Raw genomic sequence first — 8,732 nt, 5'->3', positions numbered from 1 at the left:
CGCAATCGTTGAAAATTTTATTAAATATGCATTAATTAAAAACGGACTGATTGAGGGAGGATTAGGACTGGCTGATGACGTCATGGAACATTAGGGATGACTGGCACCGCGCGTCACAGAGGAAACAAAATTTAGGGAGGACGGATGCCGGCAGCAGCCGAGGTGGACGGGAACAAATGCGAACCGAAGCCTGCAGCCGTAAAATTCAAAACTGCAGACTTCTGTCATGGTTTCAACTACTGATAGATGAATAGATAGAGAGATGGATAGGTGTATGGACAGATGTATAGATATATAAACAGATATATGGATAGATAGATGGGTAAACAGAGAGCTTGCAGGTGGACTTAGATGAAGAGAGGTGGTACAAGACAGTCATAGGCTTGTCGGGGAAGGTTTAAAAGAATGTAAGAACATTCAGCGATTATAAACATCCCTAGACCATAGCCACGGAGCTAAGTAGGAAACATAGCATGTGATTCCTGTGGAATTTGTTGTGTTATAATAATGTAATTTCTGAGACCCAGAGAAGTGTTTCAAAGAATCTTAATACATTTTTCTGAGAGTAGGGAGAAATGGGAAGCACAGAAAAAACTAGGGGAGGCGGGTGTAGAAGGGGAAAGAAGAGGATCAAGGACGAGTACAGGGACGATTAGGGGACCAAGGAGATGGAGACGAGGGGGTTCAAGGGAAAGATGGGGAGAAGAAAGGGAAAGAGAAGGAGAGAGATCGCCTTGCATCCTGGCACCCCTTTTATATGAATGGAAATTTAAGAGCGAAATAGGGAGAGAGAAAGGGGCGAGAAATCGGGGGAGATGGGAGAAAAGAGAAGAGAAGATTGGGAATAGGGTGAAGAGGGGGAAATAGGATTGAAAAGGGGATTGAAAAAAGAAAAAAAAGCAAGGGAAAAAAGGAGTATGTGGGAAGAGGAGAAAAGAATTGGGTTCGGGGAAGAGAGACACTGCCCCGGGCACTTCCGGTTACCCCCCCCCCCCCACCCCCAACCTCCTAGTATGTAATATATTTACGCACACATAAAATATTTAAATCTGTTACTTAAAATATGAAGTTTGATGAATAAATCAAAATGAAGATTGCGGCTACTGTTAGTGGGCTCGACCTGGAGATAGCGAGGAGCACAGACGTCGCTCCCATTGGCAGGTCATGATTCTTGCTAGTAAATGTGGACACCAGCCATGTATTGTATTTCTCACATGCTAGCCACTAGTTCTTCTCCCCGACATTCTTACCACTAGTTCTTTTCTCCCCCACCCCCACACACTTGCAACTAGTTCTTTGCCACATACTTGCCACAGGTTTTTCTCCTGCACATACTTGCCACTTGTTCTCCTCACCACATACTTGCCTCTAGTTCTTCTCCTCCACATATTACTACATGTTCTTCTGCGCTTCATGCTTGTCACTGATTCTTCTCATCTACATACTTGTCACTAGTTCTTTTTCCCACATACCTGCCACTTGCACAATAATTGAACATAGATCTCAGCAATTGCAGGGAGATCTCAGTTATGTAGAGAGATCTGCAGCAGCTCCTCAACCATTTTAAATCTGGTTAATTTCAACTCAACAACAAATATGCAACTCTGTTGCAAGATAGTAATAGTAAATCTGTAAAATTCCAGAGTTAGTTACCGTCCATCTAACTAAGTTACCCAGCGGGATAATATCTCTGTTCATAGGTTATTCATTCCCTGACCTCGGAAATTACACGGAAACGCGTCTACAGCTGTAAATAGTTTATTATGCAGTGCAAAGATCAACCAAAATTGCTGCCCAAATTGCGTACCGCAATTCAAACATCTGGCAACTCAGCTAGATACTAGCCACTATATTCATAGAATAATATTCCTAGTCTTCGAAAATTATACAAAATCGTAATATTACTCCATAAATACAGATGAGACCTTATTGGACCGCCTGCAACGTCAAAAACACACAGATGATGTTACACCGTATATGATGACACACACATTTGTATGAGTATGAGGTATGAGCTACGAGGAGAAACAACGGGAATTAAACCTCACGTCACTGAAATACGGAGGAATTATGGAGGACATGATCACCACATACAAGATTCTCAAAGGAATTGATATGGAAGATAAGGACAGGCTATTTAACACAAGGGGCACACGTACTATGGGACACAGGTGGAAATTTAGTGCACAAATGAGCCATAGAGATATAGGAGAAAACTTTTTTAGTGTCTGAGTAGTTGACAAATGGAATGCATTAGGAAGTCATGTGGTGGACGCAGACTCCATGTACAGTTTCAAGTGTAGATATGATAGAGCCCAATAAGCTCAGGAACCTGTACATCAGTTGTGTGACAGTTGAGTGGCGGGACCAAAGAGCCTGAGCTCAACGCCCACAAGCACATCTAGGTGAGTACACATTTTGGTGCTAACAACCAGGCTGTAATGGAGGGCTGTGAAATATCAGTCACGTTCTGTTACTCTCTTGAATAGATGAGTTTGTATCTCGTTTTGAACATATGAAAATATATGGGCGTGATAATTATAAATTTAATTTTAAGATTAAATAACGACAATATGATTGGTGCTGAGTGGATGTTTTGGGGAAATTAATGAGGTGTTGAGGGATTACCAGAAAGTGTGGATAGCATGAAATACTTGAATGTTTGAAAAACAGTGTTTTAAGAAGTACTGTTATTGATAATTCTATATATGTCTGCTGCTAGCTTTGAGAATTCAATGCGGTATTGTGTCATGATCTTTGCGGAAGTTTGGAAATGTTTACAACAAATGAGTAAGACTCTTGTGAGTCCAGATTTTGTGATATCTGCTTTGATTGATATGATTAGGAGATAGACGGTTTCACTCATTTTTATGACAAATAAACGATCTTTTGAATATTCAGTTAAAAAACCTTTGGTACACATAAACAATCTCTGGTTGTAATACAAACACAATTTCTCACAATTTAATTAGTCTTTCCTAAAGGGAACTGGAAGAAATAAACCATTCTTTAGTTGGACGAAGAGTGAATTGGTTGAAATGAATGGGTATAAATGGGGGTAATAATAGGGTATATATATTTTGAATCAATAGATAAGTTTATATATATTTTGGAAAGACTTGAGCAAATACTCTTGAAAAAATATTGCACTTTTTCCTTGCATCTTATGAATATGACTTCTGCAGTATATTTTGTTTCTTTGTGACAGTTAATGAGTGATTCATCATGGGTGGAAATAAATAGGAGATACTGTATACGTCTTCATTCCCTTTCATATTCTAAAAGTAATCTTAAACTTTTTGTAAGGGAGAAACAATAAATCTTTTTAATGAGAATAAATATGCTTAATGGGATTAAATTCTCAATAGTTAAAAATGGGATTAAATACTCATTCATTGAAAATGGACTGATTGAGGAAGGATTAAGACTGCTGATGACATCATAGAACATTAGGGATGACTGGCACCGCGCGTCACCGAGGAAACAAAATTTAGGGAGGACGGATGCCGGCAGCAGCCGAGGTGGACGGGGAAAATTACGGACAGAAGCCTGCAACTGAAAAAAAAAGAAAATTGCAAGATTTCATCCTGGTTTCCACTACTGATATGTGAATAGAGAGATGGATAGGTGTATGGACAGATGGATAAGTAGATGAACGGATATATGGATAGAGAGATGGATAGACATATAGCTTGCAGGTGGATATAGGTGGAACAGGACAGACTTACGCTTATCGGGGTAGACTTAAGTATGTTTAAGAATGATTAGCGATTATAAACACCCCTTGGCTAATGTGACGGAACTAAGTGGGAAACATATCATGTGAGTCTTGTGGAATTTGTTGTGTTATAATAATAATGTATTTTCTAAGGCCCAGACAAATTTTTCAAAGCATCTTAATACATTTTCTGAGAGAAGGGAGAAAGGGGGGAAAGCAGTGGAAAAATTAGGGGAGGGGGGGTTGGAAGGGGGAAGAAGAGGGGTGACGACGAGGCCAGGAACGAAGAGGGAACCAATGGGACGGGAACGACGGGGCTGAAGGTAAATTGGGAGAAAAGTGGGGAAGAGAATAAGAGAGACCATTACGCAGCCTGGCACCTTTCTATATAAATGGAAATTGAAGGGAGAAACAGGGAGAGGGAAAAGGGTGACAAAATGGGAGAGATGGGAGGAGAGAGGAGAGGTCTGGAAAATGGGTGGCGAGAGGAAAAAGAATTGTAAAGAGGACGGAAGAAGCAAAAAAAGCAAGAGGAAAAGGGAGTACGTGGGAAGAGAAGAAAAGCATTGGGGTCAGAGTTGAGAGACCTTGTTATGACCACATGAAGCCTGGGTGGAACGAGTGTGCCTTTCTGAGAGTTATTCTGCCGACCACAACTGATTGAGAGGTCAGAGGAAAGATGTATATATTAACAAATTGAATAAACGTCAGTGAGTAAGCTCAGGAACTAGCACAGGATGGGCGTTGGTCATAAGTGACATGAAAAGGGATGTCGATACTTTGGGTACGTAAGGTGAGGCTAGCAGGAGGCCGTGACCTCACTTGAGTCGCAACTCTCATCAGAGGTGGTTGTACTTTGTTGATCCTCCGGGAATAAGGAAGAATATAGTTTCCTGTGTTAGTGCTGGAGTGAAGACTCCTTGTCTGCAATTGTGAGAAAACTGTTTGGAACACAGTATACCATTTCTCTGTGATTTTGATAAATTGGAGGCGACCTGGAAATGAGTGTTTGTCATGCCTTGGTGAAACTCTAATTATTGTGCCTTCAAAAGGAAGGAAGTGAGCAGGTGTTTCTGTTGTAGAGCCTGCCAGGCGACGTTGTGAACTCAAGTCGTGGACTGGAGGAAGCCTTGTGAGGCAGTCATGAAGCATATTTGTGGGCAGCCTATGTGAACGCCAAGTTAGATTCAGTGAGTGAGCATCCTCATGTCAAAGATTTTGGCGGTAAACCTGTTTAACCATTAGTTATATTAGATATCAACGTTTGATCGTGTGCCCAGCGATAATAGTGAACATATGTGTATGTAGGGCAGAGAATTTATTGAGCCTGTGAACTGAAATAAGAGAGTGGAGATAAGAGAACATGCTGGAGGGAGGAGCAATATATCCTCCCTCGTCGAAGGTCAAGAACTGACTGAAGGGGAAAGCCCCAGCCTCGCGACTGGGGAGTGGCCAGCAACATGTCAAGACATGTTCTCAGAGTCGACTAGCTTGGAATGGGGGAGGACTTCGCGGTGATGCGTTAGTGTTTAAAGAGATGTCAGGTGAAGAAGTTTTATTTTCTGTGAATACTTTTTATTATGTTTTGTTAGGAAAACATTTTTATTGGCATAGTAATGGACTTGCAGGTTTGTTTGGGAGGGAGTTCGTGAAAAACTTGGAGGTTAAAGGAGAAACTAATGGAGGAACTTCGAGGCTGGAGAAGATGTGTATGCTGAACTCTGTGGTAGAGCAGAACTCTATAGTGAGCAGTTGATTTCAAACAGTGTAGAGGAGCTACACAGGTCTTGCTGGAACCAGTAGAGATGCCTCACTAATGTTGGATTAGAACTTTGTTGGGCAGCAGATTGGGAGAACTGCAGAAGTGCCTTTCCTGATATTTTGGAGAACCTAGAGATATATATTGGTAGTGAGCATCCAGGAGCAGAACAGAGGTTCATTGTGTACACACACATAATTGTATAAGGGGAGTGCTTGAATGTATATTGGCATGTAATATACAGTGTAATGTGAGAGATTGATTTCTTCTTTTGTCCGGGGATACTTATGTAGATGTTTCTGGTATTTCAGCCCCAAGCTGAGTTTCATATAATTTTAGCGCTGAGGATACAGTAATGTTGTGACAGGATTTCAGCCCCATGTAGTGAGAGAGTAGTAAGTGGTAAGCCAAGAGTTGGCAGCCACATCATATGGACAGTTCGTGAAGCCTGAATATAATTTTGGAATGCTACCGGGAAGTAGCAGGTTAGAGTGTTGTATGATAATGTACTATTTTTTAAGTCAGGTATTGTGTATGTTTTCTTTATATATTAAATGTATACGTTAGCTGGCTTTTGCTCTTGTCCTGGCGAGGTTTCCCAGAAAGAGGGAGAGAGAGACAGAGAGACAGAGAGAGAGGGTCAAGGCTGTGGACAGGGTGGCAGAAGATACTAAGTCACGAAAGGGGGATATAGGAGATCATTCCAAACAAGGACGGAGTGGGGAGTCATGACGGCTTGAGAAGGGGTGTACAATAACGAGGCCAGTGTTGGAGCCGCACTCCTAAATATGTGATGCTGAACCCCTCTCCAAGATCAAGAAGCGTACAGGGTGATCTCCTAGATAAATTACAAGCTCTCCAGTGTCCAATACTGGTCGACCGACGGTAGCGGGAGTGTGGCTGCCGAGGTCTGTTGACTGTTCCGTTAGAGAGTGGTTGGGGAGGCTGTCTGCCTGTACGCAAGTAAAAGTCTGGTGCAACAGCCAGAGCTCTTTTTTGGAGGTTTAAATCCCAAAAGCCCCTACAGGCTCAGGGAAGAACACGCTGTTCCGGGAACTGCCGGGTACGCCTCCTGGTATGGAATATGTTTATGCACATATATAATTTTAAAATGTGTATTATGGTGAGTAAATAAAAAGGAAGATTCGTGATTCATATAGGCTCAAAGTGGAGATGCTGAGGACCCGAGAGGTCGCTCCAACTGGCAGGTCATGACACATCTTAGTAACTGTGGACACCAGTTATGTATCATATCTCCCATATACTTGCCACTGGTTTTTCACCACCACATACTTGACACTAGGTCTTCTTCCCTTCATACTTGAAACTAGTTCTTCTCGACCACATACTTGCCTCTAGTTTTCTCCCATACATACATACCACTAGTTTTCTCCCCAACATACATACCACTAGTTTTCTCCCCCACATTCATGCCACTAGTTAATTTCCACCACATACTTGCCACTAATTCTTCTCCCCTCAAATAATTGGTACTAGTTTTCTCCCCCCCACATGCTTGTAACTTGTTTTTCTTCCCTACATAGTTACTACTAGTTCTTCTCCACTAAATAATTGCCACTAGTTCTTCTCCTCCACATACTTCCCACTTGTTCGTCTCCCCCAAATAACTGCCATTTTTTCTTCTCCATCACATTCTTGCCTCCATTTCTTCTCCCGCAAATCCTTGCCACTAGTTCTTCTCCCCAACATGCCACTGGTTCTTCTCTCCCCCGTAGTGCAAAACAATGAGTATTTTCTGAAGGTAATCTATGAGTCTATCCTCCTGTTTCTGTAGTACTCATTGGAAGGATGAGAGCCGTAGTACATACACTGACGTACAACGCAATTAGAAAGTAGAAATCGGTACTTTTGAACTGAAAAAAACAGGATTTTTTTGTACATGTGTTTTCAAAGACAAACTACACTAATCTAACATTACTAGGCCTAATGCACGCTTTCTGAGGCATAATATAGTACATATGTGTGCTGTACTTTGATTAAGAACATTTAAGTTTTTTCTAGCTGATTTTTTTCCTGACTCTATAAAGTGAACAGTAAAATATTATACTATCTAATTGCTTAGTACGTCAATATTTGTACTATGGTGCACATAGCTACAAAAGCACTTTCTAAACAGGAGGATGGGTTGAAACCATGCCTATCATATAACAATGTTTGTCTCACACATCTCCATAACTCTCATTTCCTTCTATGTAACACTTTCTCCATAGTCGCTGTCAATCATTTCTGTCGTTAATCTCGTTCGTGTTCCTGCCTCTTCTCTGGCTTTGCCACAACGGACAAAATACAATGTGCTAACCTAACCCGAAAAGCACGAACCTAGGCCACCCATCTGACCTAACCTAATGGTGGAGGCTGACTCCATACCCAGTTTCAAGTGTAGATATGATAGAGCCCAATAGGCTCAGGAACCTGTACACCTGTTGATTGACGGTTGAGAGGCGGGACCAAAGAGCCAGAGCTCAACCCCCGCAAGCACAACTAGGTGAGTACACACACACACACACACACACACACACACACTCACTCACACACACACACACACACACACTCGAAGGGGCCTCGTAGCCTGGTGGATAGCGCGCAGGACTCGTAATTCTGTGGCGCGGGTTCGATTCCCGCACGAGGCAGAAACAAATGGGCAAAGTTTCTTTCACCCTGAATGCCCCTGTTACCTAGCAGTAAATAGGTACCTGGGAGTTAGTCAGCTGTCACGGGCTGCTTCCTGGGGGTGGAGGCCTGGTCGAGGACCGGGCCGCGGGGACACTAAAGCCCCGAAATCATCTCAAGATAACCTCAAGATAACCACACACACTCACAAAATTCTCAGAGGAATTGACAGGGTGGACAAAGACAAACTCTTGAGCACGGGTGGATCACGAACAAGGGGGACACAGGTGGAAACTTAGTACCCAAATGAATAACAGAGACATTGGAATTTTTTTCAGTGTCAGAATAGTTAACAGATGGAATGCATTTGGAAGTGATGTGATGGAGACTGACTCCATACACAGTTTCAATTGAAAATATTATATATCCCAGTAGGCTCAGGAAACTGTACTCCAGTTGATTGAATGTTGAGAGGCGGGACCAAAGAGCCAAAGCCCATCCCCCTCAAGCACAGCTAGGTGAGTACAACTAGGTAAGTACACACCGAACCCTCCCTGCCCCCCCCCCCCCACTCGAATTCTTAATCAACCCCTCCCTTCCCCCTCCCCCCCCCTCACCCCATTA

The sequence above is a fragment of the Procambarus clarkii genome, chromosome 30, assembly GCF_040958095.1.
Source record: "Procambarus clarkii isolate CNS0578487 chromosome 30, FALCON_Pclarkii_2.0, whole genome shotgun sequence".
NCBI classification, from domain to species: domain Eukaryota; kingdom Metazoa; phylum Arthropoda; class Malacostraca; order Decapoda; family Cambaridae; genus Procambarus; species Procambarus clarkii.
This window is presented reverse-complemented; position numbering follows the sequence as displayed.